This window comes from Sapajus apella, unplaced genomic scaffold (genome assembly GCF_009761245.1).
Source record: "Sapajus apella isolate SASKATOON/1434 unplaced genomic scaffold, GSC_monkey_1.0 scaffold24, whole genome shotgun sequence".
NCBI lineage: Eukaryota > Metazoa > Chordata > Mammalia > Primates > Cebidae > Sapajus > Sapajus apella.
Genome location: NW_022436964.1, coordinates 6,630,311 through 6,643,412, shown reverse-complemented (window position 1 = coordinate 6,643,412; position 13,102 = coordinate 6,630,311). Strand labels below are relative to the sequence as shown.

At 39.5% G+C, this 13,102-nt stretch overlaps 1 pseudogene; it reads left to right on the top strand.

The window, feature by feature from the left end:
• Positions 1–135: 135 nt before the first annotated feature.
• Positions 136–12,431, top strand: LOC116559699 (annotated as a pseudogene).
• Positions 12,432–13,102: the final 671 nt, after the last annotated feature.

Here is a 13,102-nt window from a genome sequence, read left to right as displayed (position 1 = left end):
GAGAGTAAGTAAAACCCCCACTAGGTCCTGGTAAGAGCAGCTGGTTCTTTAATGTTTATCAGGAGTGGCCTGGAGAAGTGTACATGTGCTCATCAGCAATCAGACAGGAGTTTCTTATTTCTTTTGGGTGCTGAAATGCAGGATTTCTTGCTGATGATAATAAATGTGGAGTGCACCAACTCAGGGAGCCAGACTCTACAGCCTGAATTGCTGGGCTTTTCATGGTATGATCCAAAGCTTCTTGGGAGAACAGCAGCCTCTGGCCCTAGTGATGCAAAAGACTTCTATGCTTTACCTTGGAAAACTCCTCCTTTCTATGCTGTGGTCCACAGACAGTTTCTAGCCTATTGGTGGAGGTAACATCTTACATAGCACCCTCTTTGCCTGTCTTTTGGCACAGGTTCCTATGTTCTCAATGCACCTTTGCTATTGTCTTCAACCTGAAACCTAAGTGCTAAGGTGTAATTCAGGTTGTCACAAATCCTTAACCAAAGGCTTAGGAGAATTTCTTCTGAAGTCTGGGTGTATAGTTGTTGCAGTATTAATTTCCTTGGGTGATTTCCTCCTTAGTACTTGGAACTTTCTTTGGTTGTAGGGCTTATTGTATTATTTTAACATCGCTTGTGCAGTGTAGTGTGGAGGCAGCTAGAATGTGGCAAGAAATTGATAAATGTGTGCTGAATAAATGGCCCCCTTGCACAAGCCATTCTCCTTTTCCTTCCTTTGTCTCCTTTGTTAAGTGTAGTAGAGGAGATCTTGTATGTCGTCCTCTTGCCAGGTGAGGACCTGTACAGCACAGCGGCTTACTATTTCCAAGCCCTCATGTAGCTGATTTCTAGTTACAGCATTAAACCTTGTCAATTGTCCTATGTGGTAGGTTTTTATTATCCACTTTTGTTGCTTCCAAAATTTGGAAAAAGCTTTGCTGTATGCAGCTTTGTGTCAGCAAGACTTTGGGGACAGGTGCTGGCTGGGCCAACAAAGGGCCAACAGGATTAGTTAGCATGTTTGTGAAGTGGAACCAGGAATTCAGTGGAGTGGGGAACAAAGGTGAGTAAGATAAGTATAAACCTGCCTTTCACTCCATCCCCAAAATCCCAGTGATTGTCAAGAGATTGTGAGTTTCTCATCTTACAAAAATGGTGATTTGCTAAATTCTTTTTACTTTTTGAGCTTTTCTTTAAAAATTTTTTTTTACTAAAACAAACAAACAAACAAAAAAAACCAAAAAAAAACAAACAAAAAAAAAAACAACAGGGCAGCTCCCAAGAGGGACCTGTATTGGCGTGGAGGAGGGGCAGCTCCCGGAAGGAGAGGGGCAACTAACCAGGCAGATAAACAATCAGTGCCTTTAGAAACAAAGAACCTGGCTTCCTACACTCTCAGAGTGGCCAGAGTAATAAGGCCCATCCATTGGCCAGAGTAATGACTCGGGAGCACCTTCACCTTTGGGGGCTACCTATGCCTATTTAATTTCTTGTGCACAATAATCTATGTGATTCTGCAGATGACTCTCTAACATTAAAAACATTTTTTTAACTTTTAATTTTTTGGGTACACACTAGGTATATATATTTATGGGGTATATGAGATACTTTGATACAGGCATAAACACATAATAAACACATAATGAAGAATGGGGTATCCATCTCTCAAGCATTTATTCATTCAGCTGCAAATAATCCAATTATATTCTTTATTTAAAAGTATACTGTTAAGTTATTATTGACTATAATGACTATAGTCACCCTGTTATGCTATCAAATAGTAGATCTTGTTCATTCTTTCTAATTTTGTTGTACCTATTAACCATCCCTATCTCTTTGCAAGGCCCCCACTACCCTTCCCAACCTCTGATAACCGTCTTGCTAAAATATTAAATAAGATGACTGCTCAAAGCTAAAAAAAATTCAGGCAGCTAGCATTTGGGTTACAACTAACGTCAATCAGAGAATAAGGCATTACTGTGACTCCAAAGGCATTTTCTTTCAGGCATGGACAAAGAAACTGAGTGAGCAGGCACGCACAGGTGTGACTGTGACACACCGGCACTATTTTCTTATATGCCTCATGAAAATCTTTTCCAATATTCTCTTGTCACGTCCAAAACAACCGTTGTCTTTGGCGAGCTTTAATTTCTTTTTTGCTATGTAGTTGCTTTTAGTTTGATGGAGAGGAAAAAAAATTCAGAGAAGGATGGTGTGCAACTTCCAGAACCAAAAAGAAACCAAATACCATGTGTAAGTAAATGATGGTTTGAAGAACTGGAAAACTGGAATCTGAATAAATAGAAGGAATGCCCCTATACAAGTTCCTGTTTAGCAAAAACTGTTGCCTTAGGGAAAAAACCCAATCACCTTCCTAGTTATCCTAAGTCTTTATGAGTGAAACACAGTATTCACATCAGGGGGCCTGTTGCTTAACCTTCATCCCCCTTGATTCACCCGGCCTCCTAATCCTGGATTAAATTTCAAACTGATAAAAGGCTTTTGCTAGCCACATTAGTGCAATAAACACAGAACTGTCTGCCATCAGGAGATGCTTATATTCTTTTAGAAAAACAAGCAGGAAATGATGATGATGAAAACCATTTGAAAACTGAAGGGAGAAAAGAAATAAATAAAAATAATAAAAATGTATTACTGCAGGCAATCCGTGAACTTGGGGGTGGGTGGGTAACAAAGGATTTCTGGCTTTGATTCATACCTTCAGAGAGGTTTCCTTAATGACTGCTCTTTTGTGTCGCCAAAGCCGTGTTCATTTATCAGTCTGTGGTTTAATCCAAACCTATCAGGATGAAAATTCAAGGAGGATGAAGGTTAAGTGACAGACATCCCGACTTGGAAACTACAGAGTTGATAAATGTCTACAAAACTTGACTGTAAAGGCTGAGAGGGAAAAATCTCTCTCCGGGAGGCACTAGAAAAAAAGAGGTGATTGGGTGGGGGTTTTGGGGGGTAAAAGAATCTGATTGAAACATAAGGAGCACGTTTTATTTTAACAATGCATTTAATTAATTGTGAGTCAGAGAAAAATTCTGAACCGTGTCTCTTATATATCAATGCCGATAAATTTGAGGTGATAAGTATATTGTAGCAAAAAAGCAAAGGCATTAATCATGGGGAAACAGGTTTTAATAAAAGAGTAAGATGTCTTTAGTAGTGTTGTTTTGCCCGTCACTTTGTTCTTATTGGAACCTTTTCCTTTCTGACCTCAGGATGCTCAGTGGTCCTCACATCTCCTTCCTTTCTCAAATGTATGTATTTTCTCCTCTCTAAAGTGCCTCTTGTCTAGTTAATCTGGTTGATCTTGCCACATAGTACAATGTCTGGCATATAGTAGTGAGGCAGGAGAATAGGGTCTAGAGGCAGGGAAACTAAGGTGGATTCAGGCTAACTTCCTAGCACTAAATGAAAAGGAAAACTCCAACTTTGTATGTCTAAGTAACAAAAGGACCAGAGGCTACTCCCTTTGTAACCTCCCCTCTTTTCTACGTAGCAAATGAAATTCTGAAAGTGCCTCTGATTGGTTCCCTCCCACAACCAATCAGATTGATTGCAGGCCAAGTCTTTGTTTGCATAGGAGTGTAACTTCATAAGTTCACTTCAGCCTCTGATTGGTCACCTTCCACAACCAATCAGTTGTTTGCATAGGGTGTAACTTTGTAACTTTGCTTTATCCTCTGATTAGATCTATCCTCTGATAGATAACTTTGCTTTATCCTCTGATTTGATCTATCCTCTGATAGTAACTTTGCTTTATCCTCTGATTAGATCTATCCTCTGATAGATAACTTTGCTTTATCCTCTGATTAGCACTCCCACAACCAATCAGACTGATGGTGGGGAGCACTACTTCATTTACATAGGGTGTGCACCGGGTAACCAATGGGAAACCTCCATAGGGTACTTAAACCTCTAGAAGGTATTTAAAATTCTGTAACTGAGCCCTTGAGCTGCTGCTCCACTGGCTCCCACCTTGTGGAGTGTACTTACCAGTAAGTCTCTGCTTTTGTTGCTTCATTCTTTCTTTGCTTTGCTGTGCATTTGGTCCAATTCTGTGTTCAAAATGCCAAGAACCTGGACAATTTTCAGTCAATACCCTCTACCAGTAACAGTAGGTGCTCAATAAATGCTTGTTTAATTGAGTCAAATTGTATTTGGAGTTGCTGGCTGCCTCTGGTATGTTGCATATCCATGAGACCTCTTTTTACCATCCCTGGCTGCTAAACTTGGTATGGCAGTTAAGAGCTTGACTCTAGAATGAAACTCAGTGTGACCTCAGGTAAGTTACTTAACCTTTCCAGCTCCATTTTCTCCATTTGTAAAGTGAGGTTATAACAGTGCCTACCTTCTAAGATTGTTATAAAGATGAACTGAGTTCATATATATAAAAATTCTTAGAAGAGAAAATGGCTTTTCTGACAGAAATGGCACGTGTAGATGAACATTTTCAGTACTGTAAAGGAATCAAAATCTGTAAATTCCTTAAAAGGTAAAAGTTACAAGTACCTATGGAAATTAGAAAAATGAAGAATTTGGCATGAGTGACATCTCTTTTTCTCTACCCTCCATGTCCTCTTTTCTGGAATAAAAGCAATCTCAGAAAATACACTAAAACCATACCAAAGAGTAATTAGTACTTAACATTTAAAGTTTATGTCCAAAAAGTATGTCTGTTGGGTCTAGCCCATCACCTATGCATGGTGACTGCTCCCTCAGCAATATACATATAAAGAAAGTGACTTTCTGCTTCTAAGTGAATGGTAATAATGATAAATCATGGGGAGGGTTTTACAACTAGTTCTTTTTAGGACCAATAGTGACATTTCGCTTTTATCTAATTCTTGGATTGACTTCCGGTTTGACTCACATTATTCTAGTGAATTCTCTCATTTTTCCCTTCTCCTAATTAAAGAGTATCTTAACCAAGGCAAAGACTAGACTTTGAATCAGGGTGGCACTTTGGCATCAAAAGAATGAAAACCAAGCTTTTCATTGCTAACATAATCCATTTTTTCCTGAGTGGGTAATTGTTTGGGGCCATTACTACTTCCTGTTCTGCGATGGAAACTTGAAAGACAAATCTCTGGGAGAGGACCACATGTGGATAAAGTAGAGCAAGATAAAACTGTGATAATAGTTTGGTGGAAGTGGCTACTGGGGAGAAAGAATTGCAGGAGTGACTCTGGCATGAGTCTCCCTGCAGACTCTTGGAGCCAGTGCTCTGCTATGGGTTGGGCTGTCTCCACGGCATGCCATTACTGGAGACTGGCACTGTGGAACCTATTTGTCTTGGACAGAGGATTAAAGGATGTCCCCACCTACTCCTTTCTTATGGGATGCCTGGAGGTGGGGCACCCCTGCAGACCTCATCTGGACAGAGGAGGGAGTGCCCTACTGAACATTAGTGGAAGGAATCGTGTTCTGCAACCTGTCACTCTCCCTTCAGTGTCCTCCTTAACAAAGGCCTGCAAATTTCTGGGCAAGAAAAATACACCTTTTGAAATGTCCCCTTTTTCTTTGCTCGGTCATGAGACTGTGCCTGTAAGTAGTTTGTCAGGAACAAAATTTCTTACAATGATTATCCAATATTCTGTTTCTATTTCCTTCACAAGCTTTATATTACTGTCTTGTATTCACTTCAGAATCTTAGTATTTAGCTTATTTAGAGAGATAAATATTATGATAATGGCAACAGCCAATAAACAAATAGTAATAACAGCAGAGGCCTAACTACAAGAATTAATTAACAAGAAACAGGCAACAGGCCCAGCTGTCTTGAGCAATTTTGAAGGCATAACTTGAAACATGGGAAGATGTTCAAAGGAAGACAAGCGCAGGAAAAAACAGCACGTGCTGTTCACATGTACACTACAGATGTGAGCTTTGTTAGCAGCTTCTTTTTTTTTTACGGTAAATCTGGTGTTGGTATTACAAGATCACATCAATTATGTCAAATTTAAAAATGCCACGTGACACAGGAGAGCTAGAAGGAGAAATTCCACTGGTAAAGGCATTGAAGATAAGTTTATTAGCTTAATCTTAGCATCATGTGATGTTTTGTTATGCTGTCCAGTTGTGAGGCTAAACCTATTTGTACTTTTGTGTAACACATGGTGTTATAACGAGACTTTTCCTATTTGCGGAGAAACTCCCTTCACCTTCCAATTAAGAAGTAATGACACATGTATATTGAAAGGAAACTATTTATAAGTAGTATGACGATATTGTTGTTCAAACCAGGTTACTTTTAACAATGAAAGAAGATGCTGTTAATTATGCTGAGACAATAGGCAGAAATGAAAACTGTCCCAGGAAAGTCAGAATGTATAGTTCCTCGAATTAAAAGGCCAGAGTAGAGAGGCTAGATTTTCATCAATCTTCAGAAGATAACAAAGGTTATCAGATTTCAACTTTATAGCTTACTGTATTCTGGGAGAGATGACATCATTCATAGTACAGTCACTTTTATTATATTTAGTCACTTAAGAATGAGTAGTTAATGACATGTTTCTCTCCACTGCAGACTTTTCCTTGGTTCCTTACAAAAATAGTTTAAAACATTATTTATTTTTAAAATTGACAAAAAGTAATTTTTTTCTTGTCCTCTAGTGTCTATACACCTGATTTTATTTTCCTTCAACATTTTTTCCTCTTAATAGAGAGTACCAGAATATGAGTTATTTTCCTCCTAACTTTCCAGCATACCTAATAGTGGCTGAGTGTCTCCCTGCAGTGGCATGGAGCTTGCACTCAAAACCTCAAGAATAATATCCTACACCTTCCAAAACTTACAGCAGCTGATTTCTGTGGAGGTGACAACCTACGGTGCTCTTTTCTGTTCAACCATCCATCCAGTTGTTCACTGATAAATGGGGTCAGGAAATCTCCTTTTTAGGTCCCTGAGAGCAATGCATATGATCACAAAGCTTTGGCTTCTCTCTCATCTCACTGAATGCTGAATCCAAGCCATCAGCACATGATGACCTTCCACAGTTCAGGGAAACATCACTTGGTTAGGTTGAGACCCAATCTGTGCAATCCACTTAATAAAGAAGTAGAAATCTTCCCTTGATGCTGAATAGGTTCAGTTTGACCTCTCTATCTTGAACTTTGGTCTCTTTCATTATTTCGAATGGAGGCAGCATGGTTGACTGCACACAATTGCAGACCATCTTACAAATTGAGAGACATATGGCCTCTGAAACATCGTGGAAGGACTACTCACAATGACAGATAATTTTCTGTTGGCTACTCTTGTCCTAGAACAATTTGATAGTGCTGACTTTTTGGCGTACCTGGAAATACTTCTCATCTAAACTTCAACCCTAACTAACCCTGTGCCCCATGCTGTACCTTGAGACTACTTCTAGGGCTTCATCTCCAAGGGCCATCTTTTCAAAGAAGCTGCTCTCTTGGCTGGAGAGAGAAAATTCTATGATTTTCTTTTTAGACTTCTTGACAGCTAAAAACAGCAAGGGAACATTCAAACTTAGACATAAATAATTCAACAAGGATTTTTCTCGAGTTTCATAACCAATATTAGTTTCTTTCTCTTTCTTGTCACTGCTCCTGTGTCCTTTACTGGGAAGAATAATCTTCCCCTTATACCTGCCATTGACTTGATATGGTAGACATTTGGGGCAGCAGCAAAGAGAAATTGATGATAACCTCACTGGCTACAACCTTGTGTGGCCCCCCAAAATGCTTATAGGATTCTCCTTCCATTTTTATGTTAGGTGTCACAGGGTTTGATTTTTTTCTATTTAAAAAAAAATTTAATGCTTTATTACCGTGTGTTACTGGAAACATTTTCCTCCCAATGAAAAAGCATGATTGTAACAAAGAAGGTCTGACACAATTTTTGTGAAGGCTCTTCTGCACTAGGGCTGGGCCTCAGTTATTAGATCTCTGCCAGTTTTCTTTGTGACATTAGTAACATGGGTAACCAAATATATTCCCTCTCACCTTTTGAATTGCTTTTTATAGTTAACAGGTTAATGAAATATAAATTATTATAAAAATATGGGTATGGGAGCCAAGAGGAAGAATAGAAACTGCCTTCATTTCATCAATCTGCAATGAATTCTTTCCTTTTATAGATTAACTGTCAACTCAAACATCGTTAAAAAATTCTGCATGACTCAAAGATTTTGAACTAATTCTTTAAAAGGAAGATACACTTTTCTTGGAAGGGGAGACTATAATTTCATACATTTTCTATTTCATAGACATCAGAGTTGCCTAATTTTTTCTTTTCTTTTTTCCTTCATTCCCTTCTTCTTTTCCTTTCCTCTTCTTTTTATCTTCTTCCTCTTTTCCCTCCTTGATTTTCATGATGACTGATATCCTGCTTTATGGCAGAAATTCTGCTTGGTACAACAAAGGGACAGGGTGTGAATACAAGGATCAGAAGTCTACAGTGCTGCCACTAATGAGCTGTCAAGAGAATGAGTGAAAAACAACGACGTAGTTGTGTCAAAGGCAATCCTAGAAGCCAGGGCACCACGGGTGCTCAGAGCAAGGGTTGGAAGAAGAAGGCAAACTTTGTCACACATTAGGGCTATTTTTGCTGAGAAGGTGACTTTTGAGATGGATTTTGATTGAAGAGTAGGAGCTACCAAACGTTGAGAGACAGAGTTAAAGAAGAGGAAGATGTCATGGTCAACTGATGCAGCAAGAGAAAATGTTGCTGAGTAAGAGGAATGTAACATTTAAGAAGAGGCAACTTGGAATGCTGAGGGAATTTCCAGAGAAAGGAGGAGCAGGGCAAAGGAATGTTTTTTAGATTGAGGGGCACACTAATAGTATTTTAAGTCATTGCTGATGTTGATGACAATCAGGAAAAGTTGCTGTACTTATAAACATTTCAATCAAGAGGGAATTGAGACTTGAAGTTAAGTGCTTCACCCAAAGTCATAGACCTATTAAATGGCAGAGCCAGGACTCAATTTTTCATGACTCCCTAACCAATCCTCACCTTCTACACAGTACAACAGGAAGCAAGGTCCTGGAAGGGCAAGAACATATCTTTAAAAGTCATTTATTGCATCAGGTGGCAAACTGACTCCAAATCACCATGACACAGAGCTCTAGGAACTCACTGTTTCCAAAAAACTCAGAGCTAATAGATCACCAGCTTTGCAGCCTCCTCTCTCTGGCTTGCATAAGATACCTCAAATTTATTTGGTATGTGCTAGACAAGGAAGGCAGGCAGAATTTTCTGAGGCCATCTGAATGCCATGTTAGTGGATCTTGTCAGGGTTGAGTAGTGATGCTGGGGAGAAAAATAACTTCCAAACATTAATTTGTTAACACAGAAAACATTTCCTTATCACTCATACACACATCCACCAGGGGCTGGAGGAGTACCTCCCTCCATACATTTGTCAATCAAGGGCTCAGGTGGAGAGAGATCACACTGTCATCTTAGGACACTGACTTTTCAACACAGCATGTTGGGATTTGCTTCATCAAGACAAGGACGTGCTGGGAGGTGAGTGTGGGCATGTAAGTGCTTTGGGCTGGAAGTGATGCACGTCACTTCTCACATTTTATCATATATAACCAGTCATATGGTCACAGGACTTCAAAGGAGTCAGGGATTGTAATCCTCAGTATACATGTAAGGAAAAGATTGGCATGCATGTGGGATGTCTGCCACAGGGGTCTAGAAATGCTCTAATGTATTTCCTCTAAGACTTTAAGGTATAATAAAAAATCAATGCTAGATGCCTCTAGAGCTGTTGCTGCTCCTGTTTCTATTTACTTTTTGCTCTCTCTAATACAGTAGTCACTAGCCACGTGTAGCTTTTAAAATAAAAATAAAATAAAATAAAACAAAACATTTAGTTCTTCAGTTACACTACATTTCAAGTGCTCCATAGCCACTTACGACTAGTGTCCACCATTATGGAAAATACAGATGTAAAAGAGTTCTATCATTGCCAAAAGCTCTGTTGGACAGTGATGTCTGAGGGTCAGCAAACTTTTCTGTAAAAGGTCAAATAGCAAATATTTTAGACTTTGCAGGACAGTCTCCGTTACAGCTACTCAACTCTGCTGTTATAGTGTGAAAACGTCCATGGGCAATATGTAAGCATATAGGCATAGTTGTGTTCTAATAAAACTTTATTTAAAAATACAGGCAGCAGATCTGCTACTCCCTGGGGTGCCTGGCAGTCCTGGAGTGCAGTAGGGTGGGCATCTGGGTTCACCAGCTGGTCATGGGGAATGACAACGCCCGGACGCTAGAGTGCATTAAGTTAGGAAAAAAGAATGATGATACATTCCATGCGCCAAGGAGAAGACCACATGCTGATTCTCTCATCAGATGGAAAACCATTTGAGTACAACAGCTATAGCATGAAACACCTAAGGTCTGAAAGCATTTTGTAAGAAAAAAAATATAATTCAGGTCACATGTGGAGATTATCATGCACTCTCAAAAGGTGGTGAGCTTTTTGCCTGGGGACAGAACCTGCATGTGCAGCTTGGAGTTGGAAGGAAATTTCCCTCAACCACCACACCACAGATTGTGGAGCACCCCACAGGGGTATCCTTGGCCCAGATTTCCGCCAGAGAAGCCCACAGCATGGCCTTATCCATGTCTGGCAACATTTAGGCATGGGGAAAAAATGAATTTGGACAACTCGGCCTGGGCCACACTGAGAGTAAAGATTCTCCTTCCCTTATTGAAGCACTAGACAATCAGAAAGTTGAATTTCTCGCTTGTGGTGGCTCTCATACTGCCCTACTCACACAGGATGGGCTGCTGCTTACTTTTGGTGCTGAAAAACATGGGCAACTTGGTCACAGTTCAACACAGAATGAGCTAAGACCCTGTTCGGTGGCTGAGCTTGCTGGGAATAGAGTGACTCAGATAGCACGTGGAAGGTGGCATACATTTGCCTATGTTTCTGATTTGGGAAAGGTCTTTTCCTTTGGCTCTGGAAAAGAAGGACAACTGGGAGACAGTGGAACATGTGACCAGCTGATAACGCTTCCCGTGAAAGTATTATCAAATGAAGAACTCAAACTTGAAAGCCATACCTCAGAAAATGGTTTAATAATGATTGCTGGAGGGAATCAAAGCATTTTGCTCTGGATAAAGAAAGAGAATTCCTATGTTAATCTGAGGAGGACAATTCCTACACTGAATGAGGGGACTGTGAAGAGATGGACTGCTGATGTGGAGACTAAATGGTGGCAGAGCACAGAAAGGGAAATCCAAGAAATATTTTCGTCTCCTGCTTATCTAACTGGAAGTTTTTTACGGAAAAAGAAGAACTGTAGAAGTGATGCCTGCTAATTTGGACTTAAATAAAGCAAGGAACATCTTCAAGGCATTAACCCAAAAGGACTGGATTACTAATATGATAACCACCTGCCTCAAAAGTAATCTGCTCAAAAGACTTCGATTTCATTCTCCACAACAAGAAGCTTTAGAAGTTTTCTTCCTTGTCCCAGAATGCCCCGTGATGCACAATTCTAACAACTGGGAGAGGCTTGTGGTTCCATTTGCAAAGGTTGTTTGTAAAATGAGCGACTGGTCTTCACTGGTTCTGGAAGAGTATTGGGCAACTCTGCAAGAGTCCACTTTCAGCAAACTGGTCCACATGTTTAAAACAGTCGGCATATGCCAGTTGGATTACTGAGAGAATGGTAATGTTCAAGCTCTCCTAGAAATATTGAAAATGGTGCACAGGATAAACCAGATGAAATGTCAACTGCCTGAAGTATTTTCCAAGTAGACAACTCTTGAACCATCTCAATTTTTTGTAGAAGTATGCAGAAGGTACTTGTGGAAAATGACTGCAGACACTTCAGAAAATGTAGAATGCTTTTCATATTCAGTCACTCTCCATTTATCTTTAATAATCTGTCAAACATTAAACTGCTACATACAGACACACTTTTAAAAATACAGGGTAAAAAACATAAAGCTTATTTAAGGTTGGCAGCAAGTGAGGAAGAGAGCCTGAATTCGCTTTGCTGCCCATGTTTAATTTAACAGTCAGAAGGAATCACTTGATCGAGGATGTTTTGAATCAGCTAAGTCAATTTGAGAATGAAGACCTGAGGAAAGAGTTAGGGTTTTCATTTAGTGGAGAAATCGGGTGTGACCTTGGAAGAGTAAAGACAGAGTTCTTCTATTGTCTGTCTGAAGAGATGACCCAGCCAGAATGTGGGATGTTCAAATATCCTGAGAGGCTTCCTGCATGTGGTTTCTGGTCAGGCCTAAATTTGAGAAGAAAAGATCTTCTTTGGGGTTCTATGTGGACTTTCCCTGTTCAATTGCAATGTTGCCAACCTCCGTTTCCCACTGGCACTGTTGAAGAAACTTTTGGACCAAACGCTATCATTGGAAGACTTAAAAGAACTCAGTCCTGATTTGGGAAAATGAGTAAACAGTTCCTGAGAAAGGACTCTATCTAACATATATTTAGGCAAATATTTAAATACACATACTTCATAATACTTGCATGTTCAACAGCAGCATTTTAGGTACTTTAGACCAGTTTTAACTTTGGCAAGAATTGTTGGATAATAGTTTCATTTTCTAAAATTAAGAAGTGTTGATTATTCTCATACCTAGTCTTCAATGTTTACATTAATCTTTCGACTTTTTCTGTGTAGAAACAGTCATGCACAGAGCACAGGTTACACTTTGGTGCAAAATCTGCTAGTGATGTTTATATTAAGTGCTGTTTCCTGTCATACCTTTAAAATGGAAACTTATTTGTAAGTTAAGAGACAAGCCACCACCTCACAAAAAATGGCAACAGTAGAAGGGTTTTAATATCCCTGCTGTGTAAAGCATTCCCATGCATCTGTAAGAAATATTGACAAAGTATCCAACAAGGCAACCTGGGAAAGAAGCAATGGAAATGCTTCTAAATAAAAACGTCTTCAATCTCACCAGGGCTCATAGAATGCATATTAAAATGAGATGCTAATTTATACTTCAAATTGGCAGTAGTTTGAAGTGTTGATGCTATATTTTATCAGCAAGGGCTTGAAAATTTCATTCTAATTTCAGGTATTATTAGTGGAAATATATATTGATACTCCTTTTCAGAGAACAGTGTGGCAGGACT